The 19,713-nt window shown below is 39.1% G+C and overlaps 1 long non-coding RNA gene across 4 annotated transcripts in view; it reads left to right on the forward strand.

Moving 5' to 3' along the window:
* LOC140530921 (uncharacterized) overlaps nucleotides 1-19,713 on the forward strand; it is a 466,876-nt gene that overhangs the window by 36,547 nt on the left and 410,616 nt on the right. The gene's annotated exons all lie outside the window — the stretch shown is intronic.

Raw genomic sequence — 19,713 nt, forward strand, 5'->3', positions numbered from 1 at the left:
TTTAATAGACATTTTAATAGACTTCTCTATACACTCTGGATGGCTGACAATGTCCCTTTAAACGTATGAGCAGAGGATTGTTTTTTAGGAACATAGACAAGGGCAAATAAAACCCTGAAGTGTGAGTATCTCTGTCAAGGCTGCAGTGGGAATTAGAAGGCATAGACAGGTAGAGTTCAAAGCCGGCATAGGCTGAAGATTATCCAAGCATGAGCTGTTAACCCCCATCCTGATGAACGTTCTGGTACTGACTTCAGAGAGGCTTTGGAACTTGCATCCTTTTGTTAATCTCTGCCCTGCTTTCTGTGGATCTCTTTGTGTATTTTCTCTGAATTGGTGTTTACTCCAAACTTGCCTTTCCTCCCTTTAATAAAATATAAGTATTTTATTAAAAATTCACATCAATTCAACCAGTTTACGGTTGCTTAGTCAATCTTTACATTTCAATTAATTTCAGTGTATAAAGTTCAACAGTTTTTTGTCTCTCCAAGTTCCCATTAGGATTCTTTGTCTATTCATTCTCATTCTTTTTTTTACTCATCTGAGCATAGTTATTGTGTCCTGTTGCACTCTCTTCTTTTCAGTTTACATTATTTCACAGAATTCTTTTTAGATGTCTGCATTCTTTATGTTTAACTGTCTTAACTGTGCATTATAGCATTCCATCACATTCATATTTGGTTTTATCTCACCTCTCATTAGTCTGCACAGGAATCTCTGTTGAGGAACTTTCTCTACCAATAAAAATTAGCATCTACTCTGAAACTTGCTCTTAGAGCATTATTTAAGGAACTGAGAGGTTGTGAGTTATCCAGGATTACATGTGAATCTTGGTTTTCTTGGTTTTGAGGTCAATGGTCCACTACTTTAATGTCCTGCTTCTCATTACATTAATTTTCTCACCTATCATTGGCCATTTAGGATTTAGCTTTTTACAATGACATACTTTGCTACTATGAACAGCTTTGAACAAATAACTATTTTTGTTTGCCTCTCCTTTTTTCAATTCAATTTAATTTTTTTGTTACATTTTAAATTCTGAACTGTTTCCCTCCTTCCTCACCATGCACTAAAGAATGCCTCCATATAACACAGATATGTATATATATGTTACGTGTAATATATAATATATATACACATGTATGATATATATGTAAAATCATGCTACACATATTTCTTTTTATCAGTTTTTTTCTCTGGAGGTGGATACCATCTTCCTTCATAGGTTCTTTGTAGTTGATTTGAATATTTAGAATACTCAGAATAGCTTAGTCATTCCCATTTACTCTTTGAACAATATTGCTGTTACTGTATACAATGTTCTCTTGGTTCTGCTTATTTCACTCTTCATTATTTCATGCAAGTCTGTTCATGTTTTCCCAAGAGCATTGAGCTCATCATTTCTTACAGCACAGTTACATTCCATAGCAATTATATATTGAAACCTGTTTAGCCATTCCCCATTGATGGGCATCCTCTTAATTTCCAGTTCCTTGCTACTACAAAGAGAGCTACTATAAATATTTTAGAACATGTAGTTCTTTTCTTTTTCCCCTGATCTCCTTGGGAAACAGACCTAATAGTGGTATTGTTGGGTCAAAAGGCATACAGTTTTATAACTCTTTGAGCATAATTCCAGATTGCTCTCCAGAATAGTTGGATCAGTTCACAGTTCCACCAATAGGATATTATTGTCTCAATTTTTCCATATCCCCTTCAACATTTGTCATTTTTACCTTCTATCATTTTAGCCAATCTGATAGGTGTGAGATGATGTCTAAGAGTTGTTTTAACTTGCATTTCTTTAATCAGTAGTAATTTAGAGCATTTTTTCATATGACTACACTGAGGCCTAGGGAAGTTGTGTCTCTTCCAAGGTCACACAAGTCATAAGTGCCAGAAATAGGATTTGAAACTAAGTCCTCTGATTTCAGAGCTAGTGTTCATGGCCAGGGTAGTCTAGAAATCACTTCTCTAAGTTGACAGGCACACCTACTCTGGGGGACTGGGATGGGGACCTGGGACAGATACCTGGGGTCACGTTGGACTGTTTGAGGAGGGTTACCTCCTTTCTGCCCCTCTAGTGGAATCTTCCCACTTCAGTGAGGGACAAAACAGCACAGACCATTGGCTCCAGGCAAAAAAACAAAAACTGGTATTAGGAGAATGGAGCTCTTTGGGACCTGAAAACAGAATGCTCATTAAACACTAAGTCCTTCTGATGATTGAATGTACATTTTTTTGAACCTACATTCTATTGGAAACAACATATATACAAATCAATAAATATGTAAGATATATATGTATATACATATATATATCAATCATATACAACATTTTAAAGAGTAAATAAAAATAGACTTAGGAGGGGGTAAGGGAAGAGAATCAGTAATTGAAGAGGTCAGGATTAGCTTTGGCTAAGAGGTGGCCCTTGGGCTAAGCCTAGAAGAAAGTTAGTGATTCCAGGAGTCAGAAGTGAGAAGGGTATGTATTTTAGGCACGATGAATATCCTGTGCAGAGTCAGAGACCGGAGATGGAATATTGAGTTTCTGGAATAGCTAACAGACCTATTTGGCTGGAACACAGGGGATATGAAAGGAAGCAACATGCAATAAAACCGAGAAGGAAGAATGGGGCCAGACAGAATAGGGAGGGCATGAAATGCCAAACAGGGTGGTCACTAGTGTGTCTTGGGAAGCGAGTAGCATGGTCAGATATATTGTAGAAATGTAATTTTGGCAGCTGTGTGGATGATGGACTGGAATGAGAGGAGACCTGAGGCAAGGAGGTTAGTTAGGAGGCTATTCCAGTAGTCCAGATGAGGGAAAATCAGAGCCTAAAGGACACTGTTGTTTGTGTGAGTTGAGAACCTGGGTTATTCTGTCCCAGTCCCATTTTCTGCATGTTTTAAAAAAAGATATTTTATTTTAATTTGCATTGCTCTAATCAATGCAGATTTAGAGCATTTTTCATAGGACTATAAATTGTTTGGATTTTTTCATCAGAAGAAATGTTGGAGGGGGTGAGGAAAAATTGGTACGCTAATACCCTACTGGTGGAATTGTGAACTGATCCAACCATTTTGGAAAACAATCTGGAATTATGCCTAAGGAATTCTGAAACTGCCTGTACACTTTGACCCAGCAATACCACTACTAGGTTTATTTCCAAAGATGATTGGATGATCATTCCAAAGATGAAAAGAACCTGTATGTTCTGAAATATTTATAGCAGCTGTCTTTGTGGCGGCAAGGAACTGGAAACTGAGGGAATTCCCATCAATTGGGGAATAGCTGAACAAGTTGTGGTTTATGATTGTGGTGGAATACTACTGTGCTATAAAGATGAGCTTGTTGATCTTAGAAAAACAATGGACAGACTTGCATGAAATAATGAAGAGTGAAATGGGCAGAACCAAGAAAACATTGTATACAGTAACAGCAAAATTGTTTTAAGAACAACTTTGAGGGAATCAGTCATTTTGATTATTATAAATACCCAAGTGAACTACAAGGGACAGATGAAGGAAGAGGCTGTCTGCATCCAGAGAAAGAACTGATGAATAGAAGTATGTATAGAATGATTTTACATATATATATATATATATATATACACATATATATACATATTTGTGTCTCATGGTAAAGTTCTCTAGGGTTGGAGTGTGGGGCGGAGAAAGGAAAAAAGATACTTTGTTATGTATTTAAAGGGAACAGTAAGTTGAACTTACTAGATTTGCAACTTCATGTGCAATCATCTTTTTTTTCCATTCGCTACATTTTGCTTGTTTTATTTCATAAATTAAAATTAAATAAAACATTTTGAAAGGTTTTATTGTAAAAGTTTTTTTACATTACAATCATTTCCCAACATACCCCCCCCACCCCCAACCCCACCACATGCAACTTTCCCTTGGGTTACCTTAATTAACGACTGCAGAAAAACAAGTAAGTAAACCAAGAACATAAGGACCATAGATTGAGAACTGGAAGGGAACTCAAAGGTCGTCCTCGCCAAAGCCCTTATTTATAGATGAGGAAACTGAGGCTCGAGGCTCAAAGTCACAAAGACAGTGAGCATCAGAAGCTCGATTCTCTGACTGAACCAGTGCTCTTTCCACTGTATCTTTGACGTGTCAACAGAAAGGAGATGAATGTTTCATCCAGTTTTTTAGGACCATAGAAATTAATTTGAGTTTGGCTGCCATTTGGTGATGTGTTCATTTGAACGGTGATGACTGTATACATTGTTCTCTTGTTGGACTTCCCAAATCTATCTTTCTCTTCTGGGGCCTCTGTTTTCAATCAATATAATTACAGAGATTACTGGATAGACCTCGTCACCCTGCCATATCCATCTGCCATGCCAGCCCCTTTCTCTCTTTGGTGACTTCCTCCGAGAATTTCCATTTTGAAGAAGTCAGACTAGTCATTCTTCATTCTGTGCCTAGCGATGCTTCTGACCCTGGATACCTTCATCCCTTTCCTTCCTCCCACCCCTGTTCAGTTCTTTTTTCTGTGTTTCTTCCTCCTATCAGCAAAGCTCCTTGAAGGCAAAGACTCTTTTTATTTCTGTTTGTATTTGTATTTCCAATAATTACTCAGTGCTGATGGAGTCACGTTGATTAGTGATAAGGACATGATCCTAGAGAGATGGGCTGAACACTTCCATTGTATTCTCAACAGACTATCATCGATCAATGCTGAGGCCATTGACTGTTTACCTCAGGTTGAAGTCAATCCCTCCTTAGCTGAACTTCCAACTGAAGAAGAGGTTTTGAGGGCCATTAGGCTCCTTTCATGTGACAAAGCACCTGGTGCTCATTCTATTCCAGCTGAGATCTACAAGGTCTACAAGATCGTACAAAAACTGACTGAGATTTTCCAGGTTATATGGCAAGAGGAAGTTATCCCCCAGGAGTTCAAGGATGCCTCCATTGTCTGTCTCTATAAAGGTAAAGGGAATAGATATTCCTGCGACAATCACAGGGGGGTCTCTCTCTTCGTCATTGCTGGCAAGATTCTTGCAAGAGTCCTCCTTAATAGACTGATCCTTCACCTGGAAGATGGTCATCTATCTGAGAACCAGTGTGGCTTCAGAAAGGGCCAAGGAACAGTCAATATGGTGTTTGCTGCCCAACAACTCCATGATAAATGTCAGGAGCAGAACAGAGGTCTGTACACAACGTGTGACATTGTTAGTCTTGAGGGCTTATGGAAAATTATGTCAAAATTTGGTTGCCTAGAGAAGTTCATCAGTATTGCGCGTCAATTTCATGTTGGCATGTTTGCCTGGGTTTTGGATAGTGGACAAAGCTCTTGTGCCTTCCCAGTCACCAGTGGAGTGAAACAGGGCTGTGTGCTTGCTCCCATGCTTTTTAGCATGATGTTTTCAGCCATGTTGTCAAATGCTTTCAATGAGGATGAACAAGACATCAAAGTCAACCACCATAGTGATGGTAAGTTCTTCAGTTTGAAAAGGCTATAAGCCAAGACCAAAGTGGAGGGAGTGTTGGTGCATGATTTTCTGTTTGCAGATGATTGTGCACTCAATGCAGCCTCTGAAGCTGAGATGCAACAAAGTATGGATCAGTTCTCTGCTGCCTGTGCTCATTTTGGCCTAACAATTAACACCAAGAAAACACAGGTGCTCCATCAGCCACCAGCACACCATCCATACTTGAAACCATTGATTACAACAAATGGAGAAGTTTTGAATGCTGTGGATAAGTTCACTTACCTTAGTAGTGTACTTTCCAGGGATGGACACATTGACAATGAAGTTGATGCATGCGTTGCCAGAGCTAACTCAGTGTTTGGGAGACTCTGAAGAAAAGTTTGGGAAAGAAGAGGTATTAGACTGACTACCAAACTGAAGGACTACAGAGCTGTTGTGCTGACCTCATTGTTGTATGCCTGTGAAACATGGATGGTTTACCAGCGCCATGCCAAGAAACCAAATCGCTTCCATTTGAACTGTCTTAGGAAGATTCTGAGGATCACCTGGCAGGATAAGGTACCAGACACTGAAGTCCTTGCTCGAGTGAACTGCCAAGCATTCAAACTATGCTTCAGAGAGTGCAACTCTGATGGGCTGGCCATGTTGTTCGAATGCAAAATACACGCTTTCCAAAAATACTATTTTATGGAGAATTCACATGGGGCAGGCAATCACATGGTGGTCAGAAGAAGCGATACAAGGACACTCTCAAGGTCTCTCTCAAGAACTTTGGATTTGACTGTGCCAAATGGGAGACACTGGCACAGGACCGCTCAGCATGATGTGCCCACATCAGAAACGGTGCTGTGTTATATGAGCAAAGCAGAATTGAGACAGCACAAAGTAAAATGTAGGATGCGCAAATTTTGAGTATCTCCCCCAAAAATTCATACGGAGTATTACAGATTGTAATCTACCCATGTCTTCTTATCTTTTGTGACTGTTGTCTATATCCTTCCATAAGTACATCATGGAGGCTCTGCTTGTTCTCACCCTAGAATATTATTATATTACAGACCAATTATGTTAAAGACAAATGATAAGTGAGAGAGTGGCGATAATAGAAGAGGCAATCTTCTGAAGAGTACCCTAGTCTAGAACCTGAGCTAGTAGCTGCCCTCTGGGAACCCAGTTCCACTGAGTGCAAATTGGATGAAGCAGCTGAGAGAGGGTGTCACACATAAATGAACTGATACAAAATGAAGAACCAGAAAACAAAGTACACAATGACTATGATGATATAAATAGAAACAACAACAACAACAATAAAATTGAAACTGAATGCTGTTTAATTATAATGATTAAGTTTGTCCCCAGAGAAGAGAGGAGGAAATGGACCTCTTCCCCTTTATGGAAAAGGGGGACTGTGGGTTTGGAATATTGCCATCAGACTTAGTTGATACATTTGGTTATTTACATTGTCCTTCTTTGTCACAAAGGATGGCTCTTGGGGTTCGGGAGGACTTTCTGGGATCTTGGGATTTTGTGAAATGGTGAGATGAAAGTGACTTGGAAATCAAGATGATGAAAAGATTTTTTTTTTAAAGTAACTGAAGGAATTTTATTTATTTATTTTTACAAAAAGATTTTTTAAAAATCCTTTTTAAGACTCTCATATTTGGAAAGATCACAGGGATAATGATTCTTTACTGGCAATTAATCCCTGCCGTTTAACACGGTGTCTGGCATTTAATAAGTGTTCAATGCCTGACTGAACTAATCCAGCCCTGGACATCATTCCCAGTGCTGTCTCTAACCACCCTCTCTCCATTCCCCCCTCATTTTCTTTTAAGGACAGCTTGATCTGTAATCTAAGTGTCAATCACATTTTTAACGTCTCGGTAGTACTGTCTTTCTAATCAGTTTCATTTTTTTCCACAACAAAGAGGAGATGGCTGTTCTGAACTCTTTTCTCCAGCAGATTTGAATGCAGCACAGTGAGGCAGACCAGACACCAGCCAGTGGCAGTCCCAAAGCCAGAGAAGCCTTTTGTTGGAGATAGTAGCAGCCCGCACAATGAATGTAGGCGGAAGCTTCACGAGATCGCTACCCTGAGGCTTGCTTCCTTTGACTTCTTCCAAATTATTATTACTTTTTAGTTAAACATTCTAACCCACAAACATATTAAAAACAAACGCATAATCTTTTCAAAATATTATGCCTCAGAAACAATTAATTCCTGGAATCAGGAAAAATCTACCAAGACACAAACAGTACTCCAACCTCAAACCCTCATAGGGTGAAAGAATGCAGGACTGACCAGTTGGTCTCTGCTAACGAAATTCGATCTACGAGTTGCTTACCCATTGTTTATCGAGCTGATTTTGCTAAACTGTAAGGTGCACCGCCGGTGGGCTCAGATCACACACGGTCTCCAGTGTTAACCTCCAAGTTTGATGCGCGCACAAAATGGCATTTTTTGGACGGTTGATTGCCAACAAAATAATAATGAAAGCCTTCAAATCGATATCTTTACCACCTGAGCCAGCTTCTACAACCCTGGGAGTGTATGCGTGTGTGGAACAATCATGGGTGGAGCAATCTCTCCCTCTCTGCCTCCCGCCCCCCATCCCCCCATCTCTGGTGTAGAACAATTGTGGGGACAGCAGCCGTTGAATAAACCAAGAAACACAGAATTAAGGATGGATGTAATGCTCTTTGAGAGGCTTTCAGCGCTCGGTAAATGCCGGCTGTGGTTCATGTCGTCATTATTGTCATCACGACTGCTGGTTGCCGCTGCGAATGAGCAGCAGCGCGATGGAGATGAGGCAGGTGGTCCTCCCGGCGCACGCTGCGTGACCACAGGTAGAGACAAGGCAGGCGTGGGCATGCTGCTGCATCCTCCCGTGGTCTCCTGCTGCCATCTGCTGGCACCTGCTCTACTGGACCTTGATGCATTCCCCCGGCCTAGAAAAGCGGCCGGAGCTGCTGAGGACAGGACGGCTACCCTGGCTGCATCGGCGAGGGCTGCACTCCATTTTGGTTCCTTCCTAAATTCCTTGCTAACTTCTCCTTTGGACTCTCAGCTCCGCAGGAGTTTGTGGCTGTGTGCAGGGGCCTCCACCCGGGGTGTGACCAGTGGTGAGGGGAGAAAGAGTTGCAAGTCATTGCGGCCGCTTAGACATCGTGACCGTGACCTTAGCCATGATACAACTCCTTATGGTACCCAGCCCATTGGAGCCTGGATTACTACTTTGACCCAGGGCAGGATAAAAAGACCCTAAGCTGTTCTCCTCAGCCTCCTGTTAGCTATGAGTGTGGCACTATTGGCTGGACCTGGGGTAGTGGTGGGAACGAGTTTGAACCCCTTCCAGGACTCCCAGGGTCCCTCCTCTGCTTTTTCCTAGGGATTGGGGTCTGGGATTAGAACTTTTATCCCTGTCCTCCCTTCTATTTCCTCTTTCCTCAGTCAACCGACATGCGTTTATTAAATGTTTACTGTATACCAGGCCTTGGGTGTGAAAATACAAAAATGGAAACAATCCCTCCTGGTAAGGAGCTTTCTGTTTCCAAATGGGAACCATTTCCCAGAGACTCGGTACTTAGAATCATAGGCTGATCGATTTACAGCTAGAAGGGTCACTTAAACTTACCTAGTTTGATTCACTTTTCCCATTTTACAGGTGAACAACCACGGTCTGGAAAGGGAAAGGGATATGCCTAAGATCAGAGTCAATAAACATTTACTGCTGACGTAAAGAAAGGCAAAAGATTGTCCCTACCCTCAAAGAGTTTATAATCTTAAGGGGGAAGAAAACATGCAAAAGGAAGCTGAAAAGGGAGGGGAGGAAGGCAGTGTGTGTGTGTATGTGTGTGTGTGTGTGTGTGTGTGTGTGTATGTTGTTATCTCCATTCTGCCCTCCAATCAAAAAGGATCTCAGACACAGAGGATCCTGACAAGGCATGAGTTCCAGGTCTGATGTGATGTTGCAGGATGAAAGGGTTCCTGGGGACATGATAGAGAAATGTCCAGCAGTGGGAAATGAAGGCACTATTTAGCTAGTACGTACCAGGGTCAGGATTTGAACCTCTAACTCCAAATCCACAAGGTCTCTCATAGCATGTTGTTATGGTTAGTCATAAAGACAATCCCCTTATTATGAAATATTTCTATAGTCCTTTGTATTTTGATAAGTCCTTTACAATGATCATTTTCCTCTCCTTTGCAATAGCCTCATGATCAAAGCAGTTAGCGTTAGTTCTTCCATTTATTGGATGAGAAAAAGATTTCCATGGGTAAAGCAACTTTCACAGGGTCATAAAATGCATCAAATGAAGAATGAGGTTTAGAGCCCCTGACACTGAGGGCTTGGCTTAATTCCCCTGCAACATGCTATTTCCTGTCTTGACTGAATCTCGACAGATGGGGTATAAGAATTCTCAATGTGGGAAGCCAAGTCCAGAATTCCAAACAGAAAATACTTAGTGGGCAGATAGAGGAGACCTAAAGGATATTGAAATTTTATTAATATGGAAGGTCCCTTGGGCAGGAGGCTTATGGGCTATGGAGAACAGCTGATTTTGATCCACAAAATTCTAGAAAGGAATGTGTTGGAAGATGTTAGCCATTTCTGAACCTGTGGGCCAATCAATGGGCATTGGAATTGTATTCCTGAATATAACAAGTCTGAAGGCAAAAATGTGAAGGAATGGCAATTGGAAAAAGTAATTTAGTTACCAGAAAGGCAGAGTACACCCTCACCCAGACCATATGAGAGGAAAAGTGAATTGGAATGAATGTGCAGATAAAGAATACTGAGGGAGACTTAGAGAGAGAAACTGAAAAGTTATGTCATTTTATGTTCTGAGATCTATTTATGTAAATATAAAACCGCAAAGCAAGTTTATTTAGTGATGGTGACTGGGTCTGTGATTCCAGGTGAGTTAACTCCCTCCACCAGTGCAGGTTGCACCTTATTTAATTGCTTAGGCTATTGAGAGGTTTAGAAGACTTGACCAGGGTCACAAACCAGTATGTGTCAGAGACAGGACTTGAACCCAGGTTTACAGCCAGTTTTCTATCCACCATATCATGCTTAATTAGTTGCAGTGATGTTTAATATTGCTCATTGTTGAAAAATAACAAAGAAAAACAAAACCTACAAATATGTGCAACTCAATTTAATTGATAATTTAATGTAGAGAAATTTTAATAAATTGATGGTTCATTTAAAAAAATGTAATTCAACGCAGCAATTTAGTTGTCACTAATTCTGTCTATCTTTGGATTTTTCTCCTCTAGGATGAACTGTCTTATTTCTAGCTTCTGTGCTTTGCTCCAGGTCTTTCTATTTCTTTGCAGTGTGAATCTTTTCCTATTTGATGTAAGATCTGTGCTCAGTGTACTGCCATACACCCTGCAGGCACTCAATAAATATTTATTAATTATAATGATGAAAATGATACTTTTAAATATTTACATGTAAAGTATGTCTTTCACCAAGATTATATTAGATAAAAAGCTGGGGATAATTAGCAACATGTTGGACTCAGACCTAGTGATTTCTTTCGTAGACTTTCATTTTGTTAGACATCACAGTACTTTATTTATCCTTTAAACATCCTAAAAGAGAATTGACAAGTATCATTCTCATTTATAGCTGGGAAACTGAGGCACAGAAAAGCAAAATTCTCTGCTCAAAATTGTAGTGAGTTGACAGTGAAATGAGCAATGGGAAGAATTGCTTGGTAACAAATATAATCTGAATTTTTCGATGGATCAGAAAAGGAGGTAATGTAATGTCTTTGAGGGAAGGAGCTATTTTGTGTTTGTCTTGGTATCCTTAGCAGAGAAGGATAAAACTTTATAAATAATAGGCACACAAAAATGTTTGATGATTTGAATCAAGGTAGGCTGAAACGATAACAGATGCACAATTCAAATGCTGCCCTAGTACCCATGGAATTGTACTTTGAGCATGTTGAAAGATACTCCACTATGGAGTATTTGTAGGAGGGTATGGATGAAATGATACATGATGCACAAGTATAGATGCTTTGTGATCAGTACACATTGAGTGAATACCATGAGATCAAATGGATCCATTGAAACATACACCCTTGGATTTGGGTCATCCCTACCTTTTGGGAATGAAATGAAAATATGGACAGTCAATATACATTTGTATCTTGTTTGTGTGAAACAATCCTCCTAAATGGATTCTAGTCTTGAAGAATGATTGCTATATAGAAATGTAGCTGTGAGATCACAACTTTTAGAACTAATGAAAAACCATTTCTTTATTACTCTCCTCCATCTTTGATTATTCACAGATATTTTTCCTTATGAGGGAAAATATAATGTTATTTAAGGATAAGCACATTTTTTTCTATCTGATTTAATTAGTGCTCAAAGTTTTAAAAAATATTTACTCTTTCTTAATATAAGTCCCTAATTTTTTAAAAAAATCACGTTTTAAAAAATTTGGTCCATCACAAAATGGGTATAGTGCTCTTTAAGAAATTAAAAACAAGATCAAATTTTTATCTAGAAGTGTAAGATTCCTGACAGAGAAGCTTGTGTACTTTAAAAAGGAGCATAATAATGTGTTATTGTATTATTGACTATTTTCAAAGAACTTTTCAATGACTGTCTTGTCTTAAGATAACAGTTATTTTTTTAGTTGAGAGGATGAAACTACTGAAGGTGATTCTGATTCATTCACTAAGCATTTATTTAGCACCTACTATATTTAAAAATTGGGGCAGGGACTAGATTTGATGGTATAGGGAATTCCCAAGTAAGTAAACTCCCTCTGTCCATGTGGGGTATCTATTCCTCAACTTGTAGTTGTACTTAGATAAAGAACAGCCTAGAGCACAGAGAGCTTATTGACCAGGCACTATGTGTCTTCCAGGCTAGCTGTCTATCCATTCATTGTGCCATACATTTAATGTCCAATGAACACTTTAAAAAATAGCTATACATATCCGTTTAACTGTTAGTACTCTAAATGTGAGATTAGAGTCCAACAGTCAACAGGATGATGTTTTCCAGGAGCAGCTGTTCTTAGTCATGGATTTCAGTCTGGAGGGGGAATAGTTACCTCTTTATTTTCACTAGCCTTTGGTTTCCTTTGCAGTCTATGTATTTTTTCTATACATTTACAAACAATATTCTTAGGAGTCCATAGACTTCACCAGTCTACCAAAAGGGTCCATAATATAAAAAAAGGATGCCGCCAGGTGGTGGCATACTGCACAGTGCTAGACCTGGAGTCATGAAGACCTGAGTTCAAAGTTTGCCTCAGACACATATCAGTTGTGTGGCCTTGGGCAAATTGCTTAGCCTATCTTAGGCTCAGTCTTCTCATCTGTAAAATGAGGTTAATAATAACATATATTTCCTGAGTTTGTTGTGAATAAAGCCTACCGTGAGGATGTTGGCAGTTTATGTACGAACATCTGTTACAGAGGATGAGGAAGGGAAAGCATTCTTTAAAGAATTCTATGAGATCCTTCAACCCAAATGGAAAGGAATTTCAACTCACCAGTTCAGCCTGGTATGACCTGATTCAAATACTTAGACAATTTTCCATGTCTCTGAATTCTTCCTTCTCTGAGTTAAATCTGACCACAATTTGTCTTGCTGTAGACGTGTGCCATGCACAATGAATAACATATGAAAGACCTCAACATCTATAGAGAGCCTCTTTGCATTTATCCTCCATTCAGGGCATCATCCATCACCACTGGCAATTATGTTTTCCCATTCATGTCTCACTTAAACCCCCTTGGAAGTTACTCTAATAGTCATATCTGATGCCAAGATCTGGAGACTGTCTTGTGGACATGGCAGATAGAAAGGAAACTCTGCTCACCAGTTTAGGTTTGGGTAAGCTGAACCAAACACTCAACCAATTCTTCGTGCCTGAATCCTTCCTTTTCTAAGATGGAACTGGCCACAATTTAAAGAGCCTGTCACTATGTCCAAATTCTGACTTTAATTTTTTTGCCTAAATTTTTTCTCAAAGAGAACAATTCTATTCTCCATAGCTGTGTGCCAGGTTGGTTTGTGGGTTGCATTTGGTTTGCCAACCATCCACAGCTATGCCAAATGACTTGAGGCTATGGTTCAGTAGATCCTTAAAATGTTTCTTCTGTCCTCCTCACTTGTACTTCAGCTCACTATATACTAGGTGCCTGAATGTTAAGTTTCTGTCCATTCTGAGAACACCATTATAAGTTCTGATTATCTGCTTTCTGAATGAGTCCTTATCCTTGTTTGAAATAATGTTAAAGTCAGTGGGGTGGTATGGAAAGAGTGCTGTCTTTGGAGTTAGAGGACCTGAGTTTCAAATCTTGGCTCTGCTACTTCCTGGTTGTGTGACCTTGGGTAAATCACTTCATTTCTCTAGGCCCTTGGTTTCTTCCTCTGCAAACTGTGGGAATTGAGCTCAATGAAGTCTAAAATACTTTCCATCTTTGAATCTTATGAGCCTAAAGTGTGAAGCATGACCACTTCATTTGAGGACTTTTGAAAGCAAGTTCAAGGCACATTTGAGTCAGTTTAAGTTATTCAAAGCCATGATTTGTGAGCCCCCACTGGTATTTCTTTTTACTAGAACAAACTAGAGGACACATCCTTAAAAAAGGCATTTAAATTAAACAGGAGGCTAGGTAACTGACAAGGAAAATTTTTCCTCCCCCACCCCTCTGGTCCTCACACACACACTAGTGCACACTTTTTTGAAGATTCATAAACTGGCAAATTCCTGAATTGACAAATACATCTTCACATTTATGTGCCATTTAAAGCCCCTTAAAGTTTGCTCCAATAATTGTATCTGCAACTAGGATATAGAGACTATCATGTAAACATGGGAAATAGAGAGAAAACTTTATTTACCAATTAATGGTAGGAGAGGGAAAATGTGTAGATGAGGGACATGTGTGGGAGAGGGAACATTTGCAAGGAAAACTTAGCTAGGCTGGTCCTTGGAAAACAAACACATAATCTGTTCCTGGGCTCATTCTTCAATTCTTTCCCTCTTGGTAGGACTCATCATAGCTTATGCTCTGCTGATATAGCCTTTGAGATCTGTGTCAACTCTATGCTGCAGTAAGGCATAGTGATAGGATTTTAATGCAGGGTGGTTGGTAGGGAAGATCTAATTCACTAAACTTCAGTGGCTCCCTATTGCCTCTAGGATCAAATATAAAATCCCCTGCTTGGCTTATAAAGTCCACTCAAACTAGTCCCTTCCTACCTTTCTAAGCTTCTTACACTTTACATCCCCACCCCTCCCTTCACACACTCTGCCTCCTTGCTGTTTCTTGAACATGACACTTCATCTCCTATTTTCACTTGCTGTCCCCATGCCTTAAACTTTCTCGTCATCTTAGCCTCTTAGCTCTTTGGGTTCCATTCACTTCCCAGATAAAATTCTACTTCTACAAGAAGTCTTTTCCATCATCCTTAATGCCAGGGTCTTCCTTCTGTTGATTATCTCCAGTTTCTCCTTATACATCTTATGGGTACACAGTTGTGTGCATGTTGTCTCCCTCCAAAGGCTGTAAGATCCTTGAGAGCATGACTGCCTTTTCGTTTTCTTTGTATCCTCAGGACTTAGCACAGTACCTAGAACATTGTTTATTGTTTAATAGCATCCAATTTTTTGTGACCCCATTTGAAGTTTTTTTTTTTTTGTGCAAAATATTGGAGTGGTTTGCCATTTCCTTTTCCATATCATTTTAGAGATGAGGAAACTGAGGCAAACAGGGTTGAGTGACTTGTCCAGGGTCACACAGGTAGTAAGTGTCTGAGACTGGATTTGAACTCAGGAAGATGAGTCTTTCTGACTCCAGGCAAGGCTCTCTATCCACTACATCACATGGCATATAGTAGGCTCTTAAAAAATGATTATTCATTGACTGATTGGTTACTGATCATTAGGTTTTTGGGACTCTACCAGTTTAGTAGTATGAAACTATGCCCAAATCCTTTGGGAGTGGAGAATACAGGACAGCAAGGTAGCCAAGTGGTGTTGGTATGAGGCACTTAAGAGGGTACATGGTCCTCAAGGAGGGAATGCTTCTAATGTATTTAAATGATATTGTGGGCTCTGCAAATAACTGTGGCAACCACCACAAGCTCCCCAGCTTTCCAAGCGTGGTATGAAAGGTTTTACCTTGGTTTTCTGTAAAGCAATCATCATTATTTTCTTTGAAAAATATATACAACAATATAATTTATAGGAAAATTCAGCAAGATCTGGGTACTCCTAAGTGGGAAGTTTTGATGATTTCTTTCTAATGATAAATTTCAGAGAGAGTAAAATTGAAAATGATAGATGGGCTTTACTTTATAATTGATTTTTTAAAAAACAGAACATATACAGTGTATAATTTTTTTAAATATAAAAAATAACAGAAATTAGTAATAATATTAATATTTTCTTTTTCCTTTCTTTTGATTAATTTTTAAATTTTAAAAATTCTGAACTTAAATACCAAATAAAATTAATATCTCCACATACAAAGTAGAACAGAAAATGAGGATTGTAAATGAAACTGTAAATCTCTATGTACAGCTTGATTTTCCTTTCAAGCATATGATAAATTCAACCTATAATTTTCAAGCTTTTCTGCTTGTCTGTGCTTCCTTCTGAACTCACTTCAGCTCTCTTCCGTCATTTAACAATGTTTCCATGACTTTTCTTTCCTTTTTGGAGGTCAACCCTGTTAGTGTCTTTCTTATCTCTTCTTCCTATTTCCTCTCCTTCTCATCGAAGACCTTGTAAGAAATGTTCATAGCCAAGCAAAACATTTTGCCATGTTGACCATGCCCAAAAATGTATTCTTCGCCTTAAGTTCATCATCTCTCTGACAGGAGGCGGGTAACATGCTTCATCATTTGTCCTCTGGAACTGTGGATTGCATTGATCAGAGTTCTTAGGTCTTTGTACGTTGCTATTCTCAGTTCTGTTTATTTGATTTTGCATCAGTTTATGCAAATCTTTCTTTGAAACTATTCCCTTTGTCATTTCTTATAGTGAAATAATACTTCATTATATTAATAAAATTGTTCAACCATTTCCTTTTTTTGGCCGCTTGTACTTTTATTGATGGGAGTCACTAGATGGTTCAGTGGATAGAGCACTGGGTCTGGATTGAGGAAGACTCCTCATCAAGAATTCAAATCTGGCCTCAGGCACTTACTCACTGTGCGACCCTGGGCAAGTCACTTAATTCTGTTTGCCTCAGTTTCCTCATCTGTAAAAATGAGCTGGAGAAGGAAATAGCAAACCATTCTAGTTTCTTGGCCAAGAAAACCCCAAATAGGGTCATGAAGATTTGGATGTGACTGAATATATGAAACAATTGAACAACAAATATACACATGCATATACACAGACACATACTTGTATGTCTATCACATATGACTGAACAACAACTTAACAATAACATACTTCTATTGATGTATTTTATTTTTAATATTACATACATTTACAGATAGCTCCCACTTTGTAACAGAGTAAAATAATATAAAAGTAAAGTTAATAATACAGTAACTTCATGTAAAAATGCACGCCCCATTCCACATCTGTAGTACCCCCACTTCTATTTAAAAAACTGACAGAAATTTATTTTCTCTCCCTCCTATACCCCCATAAAAATGGAAGATACCCCTAAATTTCTTAAAATAGATATGAATAATCAGGGAAAAACAAATCTCCTCAGTGATTGTACACAAAAATACTTATGTTTTAATTCAAATCCTCTTTCCAGTTTCTGGTTCTTTCTTACTACAGACAGAACTGCTAGAAATATTTTTTGTATGTATGAATCCCATACATCTTTCTTTCATCTCTCTGGCATATGGGCCTAGCAGTGGTATAGGTGGCTCAAAAGTATGCACAGTTTAGTGACTTTAGGGTTATCATTCCAAATTGTTTTCCAGTATGACTGGTTCAATTCACAGGTCTACCCACAGTATATTAATGTGCTTGCTTCCCTGAAACTTCTCCAAAAAAAAAGGTCATTTACCTTTTTGTCATTTTTACCAATCTGTCACTTGTGGAATAGAATTTCAGAGTTGTTTTGATCTGTGTTTATCTAAATATTAATGATTTGAACCATTTTTTTCATTGGGTTTTTCACAGCTTGACTTTCTTTCTTTGAGAACTGACTGTTCATGTCCTTTGACCATTTATCTATTAGTATTTTAATGCCTTTTCAAAGAGAAACCTTACTTATCCATGAGAGTGAACTGAAAACTAGTTTTATATTTTTAAAATCAAGTCACCGATACTGTTACAGAGTAGAAATAAATGTCTGTTTTCTGTTTGAGTGACTCCTTTTTCCATCAGCCTACAAAGTAGAATTGTAGGAACAAACCTTTAGAACCTAAAGAGATATTAGAGGTCATTTGACCAACATGATAGATAGATAGATTTTCTTTTTATTAATGGGACGCTTGGGGTACAAGCCCAATAGTAGAATCTCTGGGCCAAAGATTGTGGACATTTTGGCTACTTAATTTGCATGATTTCTTTGCTTTCCAAAATGTTTGTACTGATTTACAACTCCACCAATAATGCATTAATGTGTGTATCTTCTCACAACCGCTCTGACATTGACTATTACCATTTTTTGTCATCTTTGTCAATTGGCAGGGTGTGAGGTGAAAGATCAGGACTTTTTCAAATTTGCATTTCTCTTATTATTAGTTATGTAGAGCAATCTTCATGTGGTTGTGAATACATTGCAATTCTCCTTTTTGTTCAAATATTGATTTGCTCACTTATTTTTTGAGGAATGGTTTGGATTGTGGGTGTGTATATGTGTGTGTGTGTGTATGTGTACACATACATCCATATGCCCATACTTCCATATATACATATATATACATACATACACACATATATGTGAGAGAGAGAGAGAGAGAAAGAAAAAGAGAGAGAATACCAGAATTAGACCAGAGAGTCTAGACTGACTACCATGGTTCTCAATACCTAGAAGGCCAAGTAGTTAAGATAATTACCTCCAGGGTTCTCCATTACCCTTAAGGTGATATGGGGTGGTGGTCGTAAATAAGTTTTCTGTCTTTGGCTTCAGCCCCTATTGATAGTGTTCCCTCAGTTGTAGGAGGGATCACCTGTACCCCAGTTCATTCAGTCAGACTAGCTTTTACACAACAGCAGATATATTCGAAATACTCAAACCTACTCCTTCAACGTGTGGGAGGCACCACCTCAGGCTCTAAGGAGGGAAAGATAATTAGGTTCATAGTTTAGCTTGGTTTTTGTAGAGCACAGTTCCAGTTGCAAATTTAAAATCCCCCTTGGGCTTAAGTCCTAGGCACCCTGGCTTCCTTGACAGTCTGCCTGTGCTTCCTTCCTGCAATCCTGGCTACAAGGTTTCCATGGCTTGAATTCTGTGAAGATGCCCTCTGGCCCCTGAAACTAAGTAGGACAAACAATACAGAATAGAAACGAACACCCCTAGACCTACTTTTTAAGAGCCCTAGTGAAAGAGAGGGGCAAGGGAAGGAAATCTTTCCCCTCTCATGAGTTCAGTTTATGATATCAGATCAGAGTTTGTTGAAAAAGAGTACAGCCAAAAGAAAATGGTGTGAAAAGGATCGACTAGCTCAATCTCACTAGTTTTAAAGACACAGGCAGCCAATTAAAGGAAACTACCTCTACCCATGTGGCAGGGGAAACAGTAGGCTCCATGTTGGGCATACTCCAAGGACCCCTCAATGATGTCTCTATGTAAGGAGAACTGGGCATGCCCAAAGAAACCTGTGTTATGCTCATACCTTTTTTTTTTTTTTTGAGGCAATTGGGGTTAAGTGACTTGTCCAGGGTCACACAGCTCCTAAGTGTCTGAGGCCTGATTTGAACTCAGGTCCTCTTGATTCCACATCTATTTGTTTGCCACCTGGCTGTCACTCATACACTTCACTTTTCATAGAATTATAGATTTAGAACAGCAAGGGAACGCAGAGGTCATCTAATCCAGTTTCCTCACTTTACAAATGAAACTGAGGCCTAGGGAGTAAAATGACCTGTCCAGGGTCACTGGGGCAGGTGCTAAGTAGCAGAGTCAGAACTGGAATCCAACTCCCATGCTGCCTCTAAATTGTGAAATGCTTTTCATGAAGTCCTCCTCAGCTTGTAAACACTGATCTTTCCTTTTCTTGACTCCAAATAGTATTTATATCATTCATTTTCTCATCATGTACTGCCTTTTGACATCCCCGATAT

This window comes from Notamacropus eugenii, chromosome 3 (assembly GCF_028372415.1).
Source record: "Notamacropus eugenii isolate mMacEug1 chromosome 3, mMacEug1.pri_v2, whole genome shotgun sequence".
Classification (NCBI taxonomy): domain Eukaryota; kingdom Metazoa; phylum Chordata; class Mammalia; order Diprotodontia; family Macropodidae; genus Notamacropus; species Notamacropus eugenii.